This window comes from Melozone crissalis, unplaced genomic scaffold (assembly GCF_028551555.1).
Source record: "Melozone crissalis strain CALT ecotype California unplaced genomic scaffold, PUWL_Pcris_2 ptg000042l_1, whole genome shotgun sequence".
NCBI classification, from domain to species: Eukaryota; Metazoa; Chordata; class Aves; order Passeriformes; family Passerellidae; genus Melozone; species Melozone crissalis.
This window is the reverse complement of record NW_026535820.1, coordinates 38,310,148-38,330,604: the sequence shown is the minus strand read 5'-3', so window position 1 is coordinate 38,330,604 and position 20,457 is coordinate 38,310,148.

The window sequence follows — 20,457 nt, the reverse complement described above, 5'->3', positions numbered from 1 at the left end:
TGTTTGCTTGATGTATTGAAATTTTTAGCCTGTTTTATCCATGCTTTTTTTTTATACCTGACTTTTAATCTAGCAGCTCTCCTATTTTCCAGCCACAGAATGATTTTCAAACACCCATCCTTCTTTGTAGATCAGCACATGCACTGACACTGACAGTTTGCAGATTTTCCTTTTACCACTTTCCATGGCAATATGAATCACAAAGATGAAAGTGCTGGACAGAATTTACAAGTCCAGAGAAAAGCTAATTTTGAATTCTAATATTGAAGGCTAAAATTATAATGAAAAAACAAAGATGAGGATAATATTGATGGCAACTTCACAGGGAAACTATGGAAAAGTTTTTTTTTAACTTCCTTTAAGACTCAGTTAAGATCTGCTTTCTTCAGCACTGTAGGATTAGGACCAGCATACATTAGCAGTCTTAGCTTACCATGCAAGGAGCTAGTGAAAGATATCAGTACTTGGCAGATAGTCAGAATGGATTACTTTCATGTTTAGGTAAAAATCTCATTTTTTGTGTAGCTTCAGAAAATGCATTTTGTAGTTCATAAAGTTATTTATTTGTTGAAAAACAGGACTAAAACCACAACAGTGCAAGAAATTTCTGCCAAGTCATATGTATTTCCACTTCTTCCTTGAGGGTGGAAAAAACCCCACTACTTTCCTAAATTTGAAACCCACTCTTCACAAGGAATGTTTTATACAACAAACAGCTGTCCCAACACTTTCTCACAGCAAAAGTGCAGTCATAGACAAATGAAGCTCTCGAAGAAAAGTAGTTTAGATCAGATAGATATCTGTACAAACAAAGAATTAGGAGCATGTCCAAACCAGGCTGTAGTAAAAAGATGAGGTCTTGCATACTAGGTGGGTCCATGGAATTGCAGAGGTTGCCCTTTCCATGGAGCACTATTGGCTTAAAAGTACTCTATGAATGAACCACAAAAAATAAAATTGGTGATTTTTACTTGCTTCAGATAAATCTGCAACTCAGGTGACAACACAGTTTTTAAATTTAATTGCGCGAGGACATACACGGCCCTAAGTCCGGCTAGCTGAAGGGGTGAAGCGGCTGACGCCCCTGCGCATCTGAGGCCAGCCCCCCTTGGCGTCCTGGCCTCGGGCTGGGCTGGATTGCGGACTTGGATTCGCGCTGGACGAGACGAGAGAGGAGGCGACCACTTGCTGGGGGTAAAACGTCGGTTTATTGAAGAGCCCACATGCAGCACAGGGCAAACCAACAGGTGGAAAAACCCACAGCAAAATGGCCCCGAACACGGGGGGAGACAGAGTTTTACAGGGAAGGGGTGGAGACGGGAGGGGAAGCCCAGCTAACCAATAGGGGAACATGTGGGGAGGTACATAAGAAAACTGACACAAGAACTTATCCAATAAACATAGAACAAAGGAGGGGCCCCGGGACGCCAGCCAACCACAACCCCCAGGGAGAAGAATGTTCTAGAAAGCAGGGAGGAGTGGGGGGTGATTGACTGGGCTCAGGGAGGAGGAAAACTTTACTTATATGGTGGGATAAGGGAGGAGCAGTTATGTAACTTGGGAGATTGACAATTAACAGGGGCAGGGGTAACCATAGTAACATAACTGCCAAAGGCTCTGTGGCGGGAAAACTGGAGGGGGAAGAACCACTTTACAAAGAACAGGGGGGGAATAATACATAAAATGGGGGAACAAAACAAGAAATTTAAAAACACACTACAACATTTAATGTGCTATCTTTCAAATTTCTGCATGTTATTGTCTTTATAGCAGATTGTATCACCAGATATATGATACATCTGTGTCAGGGAAGGTTTAGGTTGGATATTAGAAAATGTTCTTCACCCACAGGGTTGTTGGGCACTGGAACAGCTCCCATGACAGTGTTCACACCATCAGTCTGGCAGAGTTCAAGAAGGGTCTGGACAGTACTCTCAGGCACAGGATGTGACTCTTGGGGTATCCTGTGCAGGGCCAGAAGTTGAACTCAAGGACCTTCGTGGGTCCCTTCCAACTCAGGATATTCTATGATTCTGTATTCAGGAGGGCAGCAAGAAGGGAAGAATGGGGGAAAGCCTTCTCCATGATAAGCACATTTTTTTCAATTTACCGTTATTCAGAACACTCTGACTTCTAGTTTTTGCTAACGTATTTTGGAAAAACTTGAATCATTAACTGATTTTCCAAATTGTTTCCAATACTGTTGGAAATACCATTCATATTGGTTAGTCACCTTTCAGAAGTATAATTTCAATTTCTGAAACTATGAGATATTTGAAGAAAATAAGCATTTTTAAATGTACATGCATGCATATATGCACAGATAAATATATATTTATATGTATATAAATAAAAAGAAAAAAATACAAAAGCTACGTGAGAATGAGAGATCTTAGTTTTACCACATATGTTAGCATTACCTCAAAGCAATTCAGAAATTTTTCATGTTTTATTTTATTTTTGTTGTGTTTTAGAAGTATAAACTAGATCTGAAACTGCAGAATTTTTCAAAAAATGGAAAACCCAGTTATGTTCTGTTCTAAATCATTCTATTACTCAATTGTTTTGTGCCTTTGTGATCAACAATAACTTATTCATTGTCCTTGTCTTCTTTATTACACAGTCTCAGCATATATGCAACTAAAATTCCATTCACAGGACACAAGGTGAATGCAATTTTTGTCAACCCATGTTGTCAAGCCAAACCCATAATCTGAGGAAAGGCCTGAGGAAAATTACTGTGGTGTGTTAGTTTACAAGAAGCTCAAAATGACCCAGCAATGTGCACTCCCGGCCCAGAAGGCCAATAATATCCTGGGCTTCATCCAAAGCACTGTGCCCATCAGGGTAAGGGAGGGGATTCTGTCCCTCTATTCCACCCTGGTGTTGAGACCTCACCTGGAATACCGTATCCAGCGCTGGGGTTCTCTGTACAGGAAAGACAGGGGCCTGAGTCCAGTCATTCCTCCTGAATGAGTCCAGAGGAGGAAAGAAAAATTATCAGAGGACTGAAGCACATCTGGAGTTAGACTGCTCAGACTGTAGAAGAAAAGGCTCTGGGGAGAGGTTTTGCAGCCTCCCAGTACCTGAAATGGCAAGAAGAAGGACAGAGAAGAACTTTTTACAAGAGCCTGTAGTAAGAGGTCAAAGGGAATTGCTTTTATCTGGGAGTTGATTTGGGTTTGGTATTAGGAAGTGATTCTTTCCTGTGAGGGATATAAGGCACTGGGACAGGCTGCCCGGAGAAGCTGTGGATGTCTATCCCTGGAAGTGTTCAAGGCCAGGTTGAATGGGGCTTTGAGCACCCTGGTGTAGTGGAAGGCGTCCCTGCCCATGGCTGGGGGATCAGAAGTAGATGATCCTTCAGGTCCCTTCCAATTCAAACCATTCTGTAGATTCTATGACCTTTAAATGTGCTTTTTATACAAATTTCATCCAGAAATGCACTCACTGCTCTTCACATTTCCTAAGGACATTATAATTCAAGTTATTCGCACCTAGACATCTATTGTTCTATGAAATAAACCAACAAAGGGCTGCGTCTGAATTCTCACCCATACTACAGTCAAAATGACAATACACTGCATGACAATACAACAATAGACTCAAAATCCAGGAAGCTATAGTTACTTTTTTCTAGTTTGAAGAAAGCTTATCTGTCACAGCTATTTATATAGTTCATCTGTTCAGAGATATAATGCTCTTGGATCACAAATGGTAATTTTGTAATTTCATTTTATTTTTTGAAAAGGATTACCTTATGACTGCCTAGCAAATTCTCAATTTCCTCCTTACATTCAGATTACTTTTACATTTTCTTTTTTATCCACCCTTCAACAGGTCTTCACTGACATGCTTTGTAGAGTAGGACAATCCAGGGTAGTTAAATTTCAGGAGAAAGGTAATTGGATTCTAATGAGCAAGTGGGATCAGCAGAGATCATTTCAGGTGATAAAACAAGACTTTTTCTTCTTTCAAACTAATGAAGTTCCTCTTTTGTCAAATGCTGAAGTTAAAGTGAACTATTTGAGCTCCAGATTTCTATGAATGTGGGAAAAAAACCCGATTTCCTGCTCTTGGACACCAGTATTACCACAACTAGCAAGGGCCATCATTGATTGTGTTGATATCATATGCCTACCTATAGATATTTCCTATGGTCCTATGAAACTCAGCATGTGGAATAACATGAGTTCCAGTTCTGACAATCTTTATTTTTAGCTAGATATTTTAAATATATTTCTGCAACTACAGAAGCATTGTTGAATATTAAAATGTGTGCATACCCAGGGACTCTAGTGCTTTCTCAGTGTTCAGCCTAGGATGTTTAGGATATACTGCATAAGAGTGTCTTATTTAGATGAAATAACTGAGCTTGTTTGGCAGTTAGTTTCTTTTATAGATATGGAGCCTTGTCTTTTTTCCCAGCTTTGTCATTTTTACCCACACATTTTTACTACTTTGGCTTCTTCTTCTGATGTCTCAAGTAAGCCTAAAGAAAATTATTTGCTCTCCTCCTCCCACCCACTGTCAGCTTAGTGAGATAAACTGGCATGCATATTAAGTACTTCAGAAGCTTAAAGGAGCTGTAAAGAAGAAAAGTACAAAGGCAAGAGGACTATTTGGTCAGGGTTGGTAATGGAAGAGCAGGCTGTAGGGCAGTTCTACTTGTTGTGCAGATAAGTTTTTACACTGGTTAAGCTTTTCTTGTGTCAACACTCTTCATGCATGCAAATAAAAGTTATCGGGGTTTTATTCAAGCAAAGAAAATGAAAATGCAGCTATTTGATGTATCTAAAATTAAGTCAGTTGCACCTGTGGTTTTAGGTAGCTGTGACTAGCACCTTCTCATCTACACTGCAATTGTTTAAAGTACTGATAAAGCATTCTGGTACACTGCTGTTCCCTACAACAAAGACTGTAATTTTTTTCCATCTGTAGAGAAAGAGAAAGGGATACATTTAAACAAGCTTTTAGGCAGAGCTCATTAGGGCACTTGAAATGACCTTTGAAAGTCATTAGTGAACTAGTTATCAAAACTTCAAGTTTCATTTCTCTCACCACATCTGGTATATCTTTTTTTTTGGTACAAATAACTTTGATAATTATTATTAAAAGCATTTACTCTCAAGTGTAAAATGCTATATGGCTGATTAGAAGGCATGTCTGTCCAGTGTGTATTTTCCTTCCAATTCTGAGACTCAGAAATTTGCAGCATGACCCTATACCCTTATTATGTCAATAAAAGGCGCACATATGAAGAAATGTTTTCCTATTAGCATTGATTAATAAGTTTCCTAGCAGCTACTATCGATGCACTATCCCAGATATTAATCTTCCTGTGTTACACTACTCATACTGGTGGTGTTAATTGTTTATACACTGAGACAAAGAAATACATCAGCCATTGAGAATGGTTATGCTTAGACTTCTTAGCTTTATTATAGAGCCTGTAAATCTTCTAACTCTAAATGCACACAATACCCCAGAAATCTTTCAGACCAGATTCTCTGCAGCAGTAAATCAATAGAGTTCTACTGAAATCAATGGAGCCAGCATGATTTACAGTAGCTCAAGGTCTGCCCTTTCGATTGCGCCCAGTGATATAAGAGACTCAAGAGGGTTATTACAGTAATATTCAGGAATATATTTTCCAGTAAATTACAGTTCTTTAAAGATAGACTGAGGAAACATGCGTAGGTATTGCACTATGACACAGAGGATTAGCAGGGGGTGCATGCAGTTCTTCAGTCAGACTTTAGCTACCTGTAGGTAGGCACCAAACTAGGCACCAGAACTGATTTGGGTCTTGTTCCTGCTACAGCCCATCAAAATACTTACATTCAAAATTCCTCTACTGCCTCCTCATATGAACATAAAGAAGTGCTTGGGGAAATCAATTTCCCCTCATTACAAAAGAACCCATGGTGCAGACATGAAACTCCCAGGCTGACAGAGGAGTTCTATCACCAGCCAAGGTGCCAAGCTTCCTCTGTCTCTGTCCTCTCCAGAGGCAAAGAAAGTAAGCTATGATCTTTTCTCATCAATCTCTACAGGTGAGTCTAAATTTTTCCTCTGATTGGCAGTGCAAGGCGATGCCTTAGGATTTTAGCTTTTATATTTTTCAAATCCTGTACTGCATTAGTGTGTAGGTCTAAACTCCATATAGAGTGTTAGTTTACTGTCTTCACATTTTGGTCAGACAAAACAACGCCTCTAGACCTGAAATTTAAGAACACTCTACTGCCTCACCCTAAAAAGTAGAGAGGGGAGCAAACTGGTGGTATATGACTTCAACACCTGAAAGTGTAACTGGAGGATTAACCCCTGATATGTAAATGGACCAAACTTTTAATTATCTGTGTATCTATTGAAGGCCATGAATAAATACCTACTTTTTATTCTTTCAAACTTGTCCAGCCTCTGTTCTAGGTAGCCATTCCAAGGCATCAAGGGGATCCTTAACTTGAAAACTTTAAATGCCTAAAGCCAGCAAATTCAGCCATCCAGTGATGTGAGAAATTTGTATAAACTGTGTTTATTGGATAAGCACAAAGACTGAAGAGACTGAGAAATTTGTATTATTTCACTCTTAAAACCAATGTAAATGTAGAATAACTTTAGAGTCAAGTAGACCCTGTTATGTAATCACACTTGCAGTTTAGTTAAATGATATTTCTGTCTTTGAAGATTTCTGAACTAGCAATTTGCTGTTTTCAGAACATCCCCTGGCAAACTAAATGCACTGGTGAATACAGTTGAAATGTGGCACTGTAAAATATACTCATGGCTCTGCTGTTCCTTCTTCATATAGCTTTATTGCTTCAAGGCACATAGGAGCCAAATATATCACTTTAGGTACTCGTCTTAGGAATGTTGCCAAATGGCTTTAAGTGACTGTATGCCTGCTTTGCTGTCCAGGCCATATCTTTCTTCTGGCTGATCAAATGACCAGAGATCATCTTAAAAAATCTCATTATAAAAGGCTTTAAAATATATTGAATAGAGAGGTATGACATAAAATGTGCCCACGCTACAGCAAAGTTAACCGTGGTGGAGTCTTTTGATCTGGTTTTATTTTCTTTCCCAGTAACATAAACATAACTACCGTGAGCTGAAGACATAAATAGAGCAAAATATGAGAAAAGAGATAACATTTTTCCTATAGCTGGAAAAAGAAAAATAAGACCCTCTGTTAAGTGCAGAATCACTGTGCTTTATAACACAATGTATGTTATTACAAAAAAAAAAAAAAAAACCAAAAAACAAACCTCAAAGGAATCTTTCTATTTGCTGTTGACTAGAAATGGTCATCATAAAAATAACAAGGAGAATTAATTTACAAGACTTTCAGCTCAGGTGAATGCACTGCTTTTGTAACCCAACATTTAGCACTTTATAAACTTACAGGTGACTTTGAAGCTTTGTTTTTGTAAACAATTTGGCTGTTTAAAGTTTGTAATATAATAAGGGATTATTTTCTCCTTTGTTAATGAGCCTTCCACATCTCTTACCACACAACTTGACAAGATTAGGGATTGGAGAGACAATGTTTAATTACTTTCACAAGCTGTTTAATGTTTGCAAAGACTGCTTAGAACTGTAGGTGAAAAGAGAATAATTATCACTTAATTATATAATCTTTAAGAAAACAAGTACATGTTTCATCTTTGAACCATATGAATGACAGATAGCACAATACTATTTAGCTCAAAAACCTTCAGAAATCACTTATAGTTTATTATCTGATATCAGTTGTATCAGTTCATTGCAATAATACAAGTGCACTAAAACAAAAACCACTGTGTGCAAGTTCTGTGATATGTTATGCTCTGTTAAAACTTTGGGTTTTTTTGGTAAGTGAAATGTACTGGAAAAAAATACAGCCATGGAGAACAGGAACGTAATTTACACCCTAAAGTTAACAATGGAAAAATAAGTTACATTGTTTTAGTGGATAAATAAGTAATTAGATATTCTCTGTTATTTCTTTCACTGATTCAAAATCAACATCCCTGCAATATTCATCAGTAGCATTTTGAAGAAGACATTAAAAGAAATTCACTGAGGTGCCTCTTTTAAAGCCGAGGAGATAGGAACATAAAAGAATAACCATTTCAAATATTGCTAATTGCTAAAGTTCTTTCTTTTCTTTGGACAGAAATATGTAAACATATTAATTCATAAATTCAAATGTTCAGGTAAATAATTTGCAATAAAATATATAGTTCTAAAAATTCTAGTACAAGACTGTATCTTGAAAAATCTGCCCTAAGAGATGTTTTAAACAGGACATTTTTAGCATTGCTAAGGCTGTGCTTCATTAGTTGTGATTATACTTTAAAAAAATTTAATCCGTGGGAGGTTTTTCTATTTAAATACTGAGATTTTTAGCCTTATTAATGGACAAAAGCAGAAAACTGCCTCAACTGGAGAAAAAGGAGGAAAAAAAACCCCAGTATTTCCCAGACAGGACATAATTTGCTTAATTCCAGTCAGTTTAAGGATTACTGTAAAATTTTCTTGGTTTTTTTTTTGGTTTTTTTTTTTTGTTTTTTTTGCTAATATGTCTTAAAGGTGTGTTAACTCCATTCTAAAAATCAATTTTAAAAATTTAAGATACATTTGTACCTTTATGGGACTTAAAAACAAAATAGCAAGACTATTACAGATTTAGCTAAGATCTAAAGGCTGTGAATTTTGGCACATATTTTTGGCATGAAAACCATCTTTAATATGTAAAAACACAGATATATATTTAACTATAAAGTCAGTGATAGTGTACATTCATATAATAGTAAAGAACTACATTACATTGTGATGTGTTGACCCCAGCCAGCAAACTAGACACCCCCACATCCACTTGCTCATGATTCCACTTGCTCCAACAGGACAGGGGACAGAAGAGGGTGAGAGAAAGCAAAAAAACTTGTGGGACTAAAATGTAGTTTGTAAATGTAGGAAAGGTGATGGGTGGATTTGCAAAGGCAAAACCCTTCCCACAAGCAGATGGATGCTCAGTCAGTCTCGGAGCAATGGACATAGAGGAAGACAAAACCCCAACCCTCCTTACCCTGATTTGTTGCTGAATGTGATATTATATGGTGTGGAATATTCCTCTGAACATTTTGTTCCATACTCAACTTCTTTTCTTCTTTCCCCTCTCCCATCCCACTGTGAGTGAGCTTTGCAATTTCTCCGTGCTCCTTTTCCTTTGTCTTTAGGCCCACACATGAACATCCTGCTCTGTTTCTGTTAGGATTGAGGAAAACCATACAACGGTTTACTCTCTCTTTATCAAATCTCCATAAGGCATGCCCGAGGAGCATAGAGTGGAGTTCTCTCTCTGCCTCTGCTCTAGAGCAGCCCATCGTACATAAACAAGTGAAGACATTAGCTTTCTCAATGGTAGTGTATTTTAGGGTGTTGTTTTCTTTTTTCTTTCCCCTGAATATATAGTCTTTGAAATATGCTTACTCTTAGTTTGCTGGAAAATCCACTACTGCATGAATAAAATTTAATATACCACTAGAAACACTACACTATACTCTTCATTTTTACATGGAATCAGGGTTTTTAATTAAAAATAATATATGCATTTCTTATGAAGTGCAACATTTGCATCTGGGAGGGTCACCAGCAAAGACTGTAATACTGCTGTTTGCATGGTATCAGTGGGAAGCTGGCTTTCACAGCTCTGTTTACACTGATAGGGATTCAAAAATCACACACGTAACTGCCTTATGTCCTCACTCTGATTTTCTGGTTGAATTCTGTCCTAATTTTACCAGTAATCTTACAGACATAAGTAAATCGGCAAAGAGTCTGCAAAAGTGTCTGCAAGGTTTTCCCCATCTCTAGTTACTCTCTGACCAGAAACCAGTCTCCTGGTTTCTGAAAATATATTTTTGCTGCACCATAATCATTACCTTTCATACTGATAAGATGCTCTACATTTTTTCCCTTGGTCTTCATTCATGAGTAAATTTCATGGATCAGGACAGAAACCACACATGCTTTCTGAGGTGAGGTGTTTATTCATCCCAGCCAAGTACTCTAAACTAATATACCCTGTCAAGACTTTCTACTTCTATTTATACATACTTGAGATGCTTCCACTTGCTTTACAACCAGCAATACTGCAGGCCTTTCTGCCAGCCATTCCTATTGAAACAGCATACACATCTCTGTAGTGATGGGAATACTACTTTCCCAAATTGAACATACAAATGTAAATTCACCCACCTCAACAGAAATTTAAGTCTTTCACCAGGCAGTGCTGTATTTTCTGAATGCTTGATGAGTATCTTCTTTCATTGCTATACAATTTTTATAGCAAGAATAAAATAAATACCCAAGTCACCACTAAGATCATTCTGTTACCCTACCCCTCAGTCTTCACCCCCAAATCCCTCTGAAAAAAAAAAAAAAGGAAAAGAAAAAAAGAGAAAAATTCATTGAAAAGTTGCAAGTTAATCCACAAATGTAAGGGCTTTGGGTCCTCCTCATTCACTATGGCAAACAAAAGTCTTATACCTATGTACACCTCAGAATATTGCAGACATCCAGAGACCTTTATATGTCCAGCCACAGATCTTTACCAAAGCAAACGGATAAATTTGGTGTGTTCACATCAAAAGAACATAATATGTATTATACCAGACAGAGATCTAGCTGGCTTGGTATTCTGTCTCAGCTACTGGTCACAAGGAGATGGTTAAAACAGAGAAGAACCAGAACCAGTGAAGGACATTTTGTCACAGCGCAGGGAGGCTCAGGACCCTCAATATGAGTATCAGCAAGCTCTCTTTATTGATCGGAGCACCAGACATTTTTCTACAACAAATAATAAGCTCATACATATTCTGCAAGCCAAGCAATCCTTTGGTTATATTCTAGATATCAGCTTCTTCATTCCAAAGGAGTTACATCTGCTTTTTCTCATGTCTCTAGTCTCTCAACCACAGCACTTTGTTATGGTAACACAGCTATGCTCAAGGACAGCGTCCTTGCAGGTGCAGGACTTAGATTAGCTGGGTTCTTGTCACGTAGCTACTTCTCCACAACATTTCCCATTTACATGTATGCCCTGCCAAATATTTTCCGTATGATGCACTTATTCATTAGGATGTATATTTAGTACTTCTATGAAATACATGGCATCAATTAATATTTGATATCCTTAAGTGGCATTATCTATCATGGTTTTGTCCAGTAATTTCTGCATCTAGGTATCCTTTCACTATCTAAAACACTCTTGGGCAATGAGGTCTCCTGCTCTACCATCCACTGGGTGAAGAACCATCTCCTCTGTTTTATTTCAGTCTAACTCAGCTTAGTTCTGTCTCATTACCAAAACCCCAACTTATTTTAAGGAGATTCATATTTTTGCTCTGTGTGTGCAGTGATGGTCCTTCATTATTATCTATCAACTGATCTGATGCTGAGAATCCATTTGTTTAACCCTTGTTCATGAGATTGTTTTGTGCGGAATAGATGAAAATGAAATCATGACATAAGTGCTCCATCTCTGAGCCCAAGATTTATGCCCCATGCTGTGGTACTTGCACTGCTTGTGAGCAAGAACCAGCTGGTGGGAATGCCAGGAAGATAAACATGAAGCCTCAGATCTTTGTCTCCAGATGTAGCATAGATGTCCAAAATTTCCTGAATCTTTTATCATAGATTTATTGCTTAGATGTGCAGTGTAAAAATATTCAGTTCCCACAAACGGCTTGCAGTCACACAAACAGCTTGCAGGGCACAGCTAATGATATGAATTACATTTGTACAACTGTATCTTGGTGTGACATCAAATTCATGGGAATCCTGGACTAATCTACCCAACAGGAATTGCAAATTTATAAAACTGAATTCCTTCAAAAAGAAACTTCTGAAAACACAAGTAACAGTCCAAACTGCTGAATAAACACGGGCATCATCAAATCTATGTCAGAGCTTTTTCAAAGGAATGAAAATAAATATTTCATAAAATGCATCTAAAGGATATGCTGCATCTACAAATAAAATTCAAGCTTAGGTTTGGGGACATAAAAATTATATTGCAGCAAAGGGCTTACTCCCTTAGAAAATAAGGCTGAAAAACTGTCCAGCTACAATGAAACAATGCATTATTAGTCCCTAATGCATTCATCATAAAATAAACCTACTCAGCTTTGAGAATATAGCCATGTAATTAGTAATGAAAGGAAACCAGTTTTGGGTTGTGACTACTACAAGTCCAAGAACGCTATAAATGAAATATTTTAATATCTTGATATGTTGATCCCAAAATATTGCAATGTAGAAATATAACTGTGCATATCTTTCCAGAGATGAACCTTCCATTATTTCCTTCAGTTATCAACTATAACCACTTTGCAGACTATGCTGCTCCCCTCTAACAAACAACAGGTTCTACTATTCCTTTAAAGTTGACCCTTTCAGAGAATAAGGCTGTCAAAATTGATTTTACCAGTAATATAGCTAACCTACAGTGAGTCAAATTCCAGCCTGGAGTACAAGATATCTTCTGAGGTCAACTTCCCCAAAGTGAAATAATTAGAAATTAGTCAAGATATTCTGAAATCAGACTAAATTTATTAACACAGTCACCCTCTCTTCTTCTTCATAATGATACAAAAAATCAGTAGAAAAATATCAGCTAGATCTGTTTCTCCATATCAAAAATGTATCTTAAAAGTGTAATACCAGATATTTTTTGGTTAGTCAGTGAAAGAATGAAGACGTTGACAAATAATCCCTTACGAAGGCTATAAAATACAGAAACGTAATTCTGTCTCTCAAAGTACTCTTACATTGATCCTTGAATTGGAATTACTTTGAAGGATATTCCAGAGACATATCACTGTCTACTTGCCCCATTTGCCTAATAAGAATTCATTCTTGACCAGAGTTAGAGATGCAATGGCAGGCTTTGGTCTGACATAGCCAAGCATTCTTAGAGCATGCTTCTGAAATTCTTCAGCTCATTGGTATCGCACACTGAAGCAATTACAAAGTTTGGCAGGACATCCTCAAAAATACTGAGCTTATTCCCAATCAAGAAATGCTTTTCCTTTCTTATGATTCGAAATGCCTTCTTATGGAACCTCCTTCTGCAGAGTATCTGCTTCATACTTGACTTTCTTGTAGATTTCAATGGTTTTTGACCTGAGATTAGCTTTGAAAGAAAAGCAGGAAGATATCTTCCTCTTTCCTCTCTAGTTCATATCAGAATAAGCTTATTATTTTGAAGAATTTTTTGTTTTATAACAAGAGATGATAACATGGTGAGAAGGAATTAGATCCAAGTCTCTTGACTGTTGAATGAATGAGGGGGAAAAATAGGCAAAAGGGGAATCTGAACCTAAGAATACCCCAGGGGAAGTTGCTGCACTTACTTCCTTGTCTTAATGAATCCATCTTTTCTTCTACCCTAAACTTATGAAGCCGTTCATGTCAGAACTGGCACAGGCATCCCTGAACAGAGCTGTAGATGTCAGCCTCTTCCTTGCTCTTTCAGGATGTTGTTTTTTCCCAAAAGCTTCAGGCTTTTAACACATATGTCATGTAAGAGCTTAAACAGCAAATCCCTCCTCCAGCCCTGACAAGGCTGGAAAAAGTCAACTTATTACAGACTTGGTGGGACAGAAGGAGATAAGTCAAACTTCACCTTTCTTAGTCATCTTCTCTGAGTGCACTGGAGGACTCCTCAGTCTTTTTCTTCCTGCCCTTTGGACATTTTCCATGGGGATCCTTCTTGGAGCTGGATACTTGTTTCTCATTTTCTTTATTAAATCTTTTCTTCTGTGAACTAATAAATATTTTTCCCAGTCATACTTTCATACCTTTAAGGAGACTGAGAGGAGTATTCTCCACAGAAGCAAGAGAACTTCTTTTTCCCTTTGTAATTTTAAGATAGAAGATGAAGAGGTAGCAATGACAGAAATGTAGACATGCAGCAATCACTACTCTGTGTGTATGCCCTTATACACACTATCACACACACAGAGATTATCTCTGTGCTGAGATTACTTAAAACACCCCGATTTGTCTACACCAATGAAAAATAAATCTTCCTCCTATTCATTACTTCACAATTGAGTGCAAACTGCCACAAAATCCTACTTGAATCATAATAACAATAATATCATAATAACAATCCTAATATTATATCTGCTTTGCAGCAATTCAAACGCTTTAACACAAACAATACCTTACACCAGGGAATGAATTTCAGGGTGTCCTGTTGTTCTTTCTTTCGGGAGAAACCTGCACTGAGGGGCAGGAAGGACAAGAAAACTGGTACTATTTACTGCATGCAGTCATGTGAACACCTTTCTCTTTCCTTGGCAGCTTGTTCAACAGCATTCCTGTCAGTGTTGGGGGAGCCACATTTGAAATCTGTATTGACCATTCTGATGGTGCTTGCTATTTTGGTGCAATGGTGTCTGAGAGAACACGCTCAAGAGAAATGTTTTTTTTCAGACAACTTCAAAACAAAATTTGACAAGGTACTATTGGAGAGCAGCAATTTTTACAATGAATGCTAAAATCAGTTCTTCCGTCTGCGTCCTATTCAATTTTTCTCATGCCACAGCATGGAACTAGAATGATGGCTGTGCAAAAATAGGTCAGCATATGGAAAATCTCATTTACTGAAACTGAGTACACACACTACTTGATCAATGGGCAGCTGTGTAAGAAGACAAAAGTATAGCGGGAACAAGTATAATTTTCTCTAAAAATGATGGAGAAAATGGACATCCGAAAATGAAATCACTTAACCTAAAAGAATGAGCATCAGCCTACCTCTTGGTAACTCTATTCACTTCATCTGGAAATATCAATTTTAAGAACAGAATCTAAACAACAAAAGGTATCTAAAATAAATAACAAAGGCATCCTCAAAAGCCATAAACCCTTTACCTGATTTTAACAGGGTTGTGCACTGTTGCATGAAAGATCCCAGCTCGAATTCCCTGAGCACTTACTAGGTTTCTTGTTTTAATGAAAATTGTGGGTTATTTAAGATGTGGAGGAGAAAAATCATTCTCAGCTAGTGTAGAATTCTTCAATTCTTATATAAAAAAGAAATTATTAAACTACACAAAGTATCTCCTAACTACCTTCAAATACAGATTTTTTTTCTAATGTTACTTCAATTTTTTCCCTTTTGCAAACTTGAAAGCCTGATTTGTTCTGGTATCACTACAAAACAATTCTGGCAAGACAGTAAAGAAATTCTATTTTCTTACATAAACTAGTTACAGAAAGTCACAGGGAAATAAAACCTGTAGCTGCACATATGTACAGCTAATAGCTTCTGAAGGAAAAAATCTTCAGTCTCTGTGCAACCAGCTCTCACTCAGGGATCCACACTGCCTCCTCACCAGCAAGCATTCAGCAAAGATATTCTACACATATCAGAATGATGTCGTACTATTTCACCCAGTCATTGCAAGAATAGCTATCTCTAAAACAATCTAGCGTAATCTTTTCATTCTACATAGCAATAAAAATAAGTACTGCCAAAAAACCCAACCCAAAGCAAAATAAACAAACAGACAAACAAACCCCCAATCACTGTAGAAATGCCACTGTAGAATGCATTTAAAAATAACTTTAGGCTGATTATTTTTCAGCATATAATTCTGCAATATATTTTTGAAGAAAATGAATCTTCATTTCTACATTAACTCAATTACTTTCTGTCAGTTACTTTTGATACCTGTTCCTTGTAGAAAATATGCTACTATGTAAAAAAATCTCTTTCATGTTTACTAAATATTGATAACTCAGTTAAGTAACTCTTAAGAAAGTAATTGCTTTGAAATGGAATAACTTATTTTCTGGTAATGGTTTTACATATTCCTTTAAAATATTTTTGAAAATATTTGAAAAATTACATTGAAAAAACGCTTAGATAAATCTTTACCATTTAGATTGTAACTTCCAAAAGAGATTTATAAGCAAGTTAGAACTGATATGAAACAGTGTTACCAAGTCAGAAGCTTTCTGGTTCAGCTTCAAATTACACATTAATCACACAAGTCTAGACACCCCTGGACAGGTACTGTATTTTAAGCCTTAAACCTTCATACCTGCATATTTTCATCCCCACAGACAAAATCTGAAGATGGTACTGTATCAATTTCTTAACAGAAAATCTGAAACCAGACTCAAGATCATGTACCAAAGGTAATAGACATGTAAAAACATTAGATTTCCCACATACCTGATCAAGACATAAATATTTTAATTAAAAGAGGATCATTTATCTCCCTTAAGAGATTTTTCCTCTTCGTTATTGTAATGCCCTGGCCTGCTTGGTGGGTTCAGGGGACAGTAGTTTGATGTATTCTGGGTGGTGTGGGAGAGAAACAACAAAATTCTCAGGAGATCCAACAAAAAAAGTTTTACTCGCCAACTTCAGAGCATTAAGGTAGTGTAAGGTACTTGGTAAATTTTAAAACAACTTCCAGACAAAGACACTTCACAAATTTTAACGCAGCAAACTTTAGTTTTTTCAGATACGACAAGGCCCTTACTAAGGCATTGACTAGAAGATTTTTAGTCTGGTTTACAATATATTTTGTGAAGAAGTAGTTGGGAGACAGAAAAAGAGAAAGGAAAATAAGACAAAGAGGTATACAGTCACCACTCTAGGACCCAGTGTGGTCTCAGAGTCTTTTAAATCCAGGATAGCTGAGCACACCACTCTAGAGGTGTCACTGTTCTTTTATCTACTCTGGACAACTGAGGCTTCTCCACAGGTGTGGGTCACACCTGGTCTTTAATGTGTCCCACAGGACCCCCATGGTCAGCTGACACTATTTTGGGGCTGACACTATTTTTCAGACCAGTCAGTGATTTTGAGGCAGGTCATGCAGCTGGACATCACCATTTCAGTCTGGACCAGTGTCCGACTAAGGCTTAAGGGGGCAGAGTGGAAAAGTGCACATTAAGTGAGATTTCATGGGGAAAATCCTGTGGCTGCAGTACTATGATGGATGGTTACAGACTCTTCAGGAAAAATAGGCAGGACAGATGAGGTGGAAAGGAAGTGTTGTTCATAGAGGCAGGGCTAGACTATATAGAACTTGCAGCTGGGGATGGTTGATAGTCTCTAGGTAAGGAGGGGAAAAGCTACCCAAGATTCTGTGCTTGGGGGATAGTGTAATGTTGGATATATGTATAGACTGAGAACAAGAAGTTGGAGTGCAGCCTTACACAAAGGTGATTGATTCTAAGCTCAGTATGAATCAACAAGGTTGCCTGGAGTTCAAAGTGGCCAACCAAATCCTAGGGTGCATTAAGTACAGTAAAAGTAAACAACTTTCACACAGAGGGTGATGGAGATGAGAAAGTACCCACATAAGCCTTGAAATTCATGAAATTAACTGTTTACTGCTCAGAGATCTTGAGGGTGAGAATGTGGGATGTCCACAGTTTCTCCTCTCCCAGCTAATATTGGGTGCAGAGGCTGCTCTGCTATCTGGGAACTCGCTGGGCACCGCTCTGGCAGCCATTTGTGTGATCTCATGGAAAGCAGCCCAAGTGTGCTAGGGTCATGAAATATCAGTCCTGTCACAGGTTGGTCCACATCCCTCAGTTCTTCATCTTAAGGTGGGTCCATCCCTGCGGGTTCCACATCCTTTTGTGTCAGATTGGCACTTGTGGACTCACCATTCTTTGATGGGTAATATGAGTGCGTCTCACACAGCTCTCTGATAAATTGACACAACAGGGCACCTCATTGTTCCTTGGTGGATCCATATCCATGGATTCTACACCATCAGTCGCACAGCAATCATTCCCATGGATGGTGCTTCTCCTCTATCGGTCTTTTGGCACACTGACACAGCTGGGCCCCATGCAGCTGTCCAGTAGAGCCACATCCATTTGCTGCACACCATTGGTCCCATGAGCAACCACAAATATTCTCATGTGATTCTGGGTGGTGTTGCACCTCCTCTGATTCCACTTTCGCTTCCTGGGAAGTGGCTTTCTTCTTTGTACTTCTCCCAGGAACTACTCCCACAGCCCCTGTGCACAGGGACCACGTTCCACCTCCCCTCCTGAGCCCATGAGCCTTCTCTGTATTCCGTGCCCGAGACAAGACGGTAGTAACAACATTCCTGGAGGGTTGGGGTCCTGGGTGATCCTTCCCTCTTACCTGGCACCCTGCAAGGAGCACGCCCACCTGCACTCATCAGTTGCTGAGGGGGGGTCAAAGCATCCAGATGTCCCACTGACAGGAAAAGGAGGCTCAGTCAACCTGCCTAAAGTCTCTGCCTGCACTCCATAAAAGAAGTGCATATAACAATATATATAACATATATAACATATACATATAACATATATATATATCATATATATATGTGTGTGTGTATATATATATCATATACATATAACATATATAACAATAACTGCTTATTGCTAAATATTGCAAAGGCTCTTGTTCCCTGCCCCCGGCCCTGTCTCTGGAGTGTGGAGAGATGCCGTTTCTTCTGCACAGAGGGAAGGGGAGGGCCTGACATCCTTTGGGAGGCTGTTTCATTCTTTTGCAAGAACCTTGTTGGAGGCCATGGAGAGATGATTTTGGATTGTGGAGATGGTGGTGGTTCAGTCTGAGGTGCACCCTTGCTCTGTTTGTTCTTATGAAGAGCAAAGGTTGTCATCACTTTATTGGTCTATTTCTTCCGCATTCCAAGGAAGACTTCTCACATTTTGTTGGAAGAATCTGAAGCAGCTCCTGAACTGCAGACTTCTGGCAGGTTTCCAGGAATAAGCTCTTGCCCCTCTCATCTGCCAGAAGATGGCTGGAAGCACACAAAGAACAAGGTGACATGTGTCGGGGGATGGGTAGATATAAGTCCAATTGTGTTTGAAACCCACGTCTTAAAAAAGGAACCCACTAGGCCGCGGCAAAATATCCAAATATGGATAACATTGTAAACAGACCAGTGAAGAGATTTTTGATTTTATTTCCAGCACATCAGTCTCATAATACAAAAAGGAGACATGACAGCTCACTGATCCACCCCAAAAAATGTCTCCCCCAGGAGGGCTCATACAGCAATACATAAAATCATCTCAATCTAGAGTTCAGCCAATCACACACAGAAAACACATATTGACAAGCATTCTATCCAATCCCACAAAGTATACGTAATCGTAGCTAAAACAAAGACTGGTTTATAAGAGACAAAGAACAGAGCTCTATTCATGCTAACCTTCTAAAGACATACATTAAATAACCTTGTTGCCATCCTAAAACCAATTCTACAGAGACCTATTGTTATTTGTCACGTCTACTGCTTGGGAAACTTTTCTGCTTGCATGGGAAACTTTTCTGCTTGCATTTGCAATGCTAACAAAACTTCAGTCTGAGGCCTATACTTTTTTAACCATTTCCTAAAAACCCTCTAACCTTATGGATTCCAACAACATGAGTGACTAGCCAACACACCTTCACCAAAGACAAACTGGGCTGGGACCAACATGAGCCTCACTTTGAGGAGGTGAGTGTGCTAGTGGGACAATGGTAGAGCAGTGGCTGTGTGGTGGAGTGGCCCTGGCTGGATGTCAGGTACCCACCAATACTGCTCTATCACTCCCCTGGACGGGGAGAGAAAATGAAAGATTCATGAGCTGTAATAAGGGGCAGGGAGAGATCGTTCATTAAGTGGAAAGGATTATCATGGGCAAAACACACTAAACTTGGGGAAATTAATTGAATTTATCACCAATCAAATCAGAGCATGATAATAAGAAGTGAACCATATCTTAAAAACACCTTCCCCCCACCCTCCTTGGTGTCCGTATCCTTCCCATTGAGAGCATAGGGATATGGAGAATGGGCTCCATGGTCAGGATATGACAAGTCGTTTATGTTGCTGCTCAGGGAGAGAAGTCCTTCCCTTGCTCCAGTATTGGGTCCCTCTGACAGGAGACAGGTCTCCATGAACTTCTTCAGTATGAGTCCTTCCCATAGGCTGCAGTTCTTCATGAGCTGTTCTAATGTGGGTCCCTTTCCACAGGATGCAGTCCTTCAAAAACAGCCTGCTCCAATGTGGGTCACCCACAGGGTCACAAGCCTCGCCAAAAAAACTGCTCTAGTCTGGGCTCCTCATGCCATGGGTTCAAAGTTCCCTTCCAGGAGCCTGCTCCTGCAAGTCTTGGGCTTCCCAAGGAAGTGGTAATGTCTTCAGCTGTTCATGAAGTATTTGGATAATGGCGTAAGATACATGGTTTAACTTTTAGGTTGCTCTTTGTGAAGTCAGGAGCTGGACTTGATGATCTTCATAGGTCCCTATTGACGCTGGATCTTCTGTGACTCTATTCTATGATTCCATATGTCTTTTTTAAATTTTTGTCTCCCTTTTTGCTATTCTTTTGATGATGTGAAGCATCACTTCAGGAACCCTGAGGAAAGACTAAAATAATGAA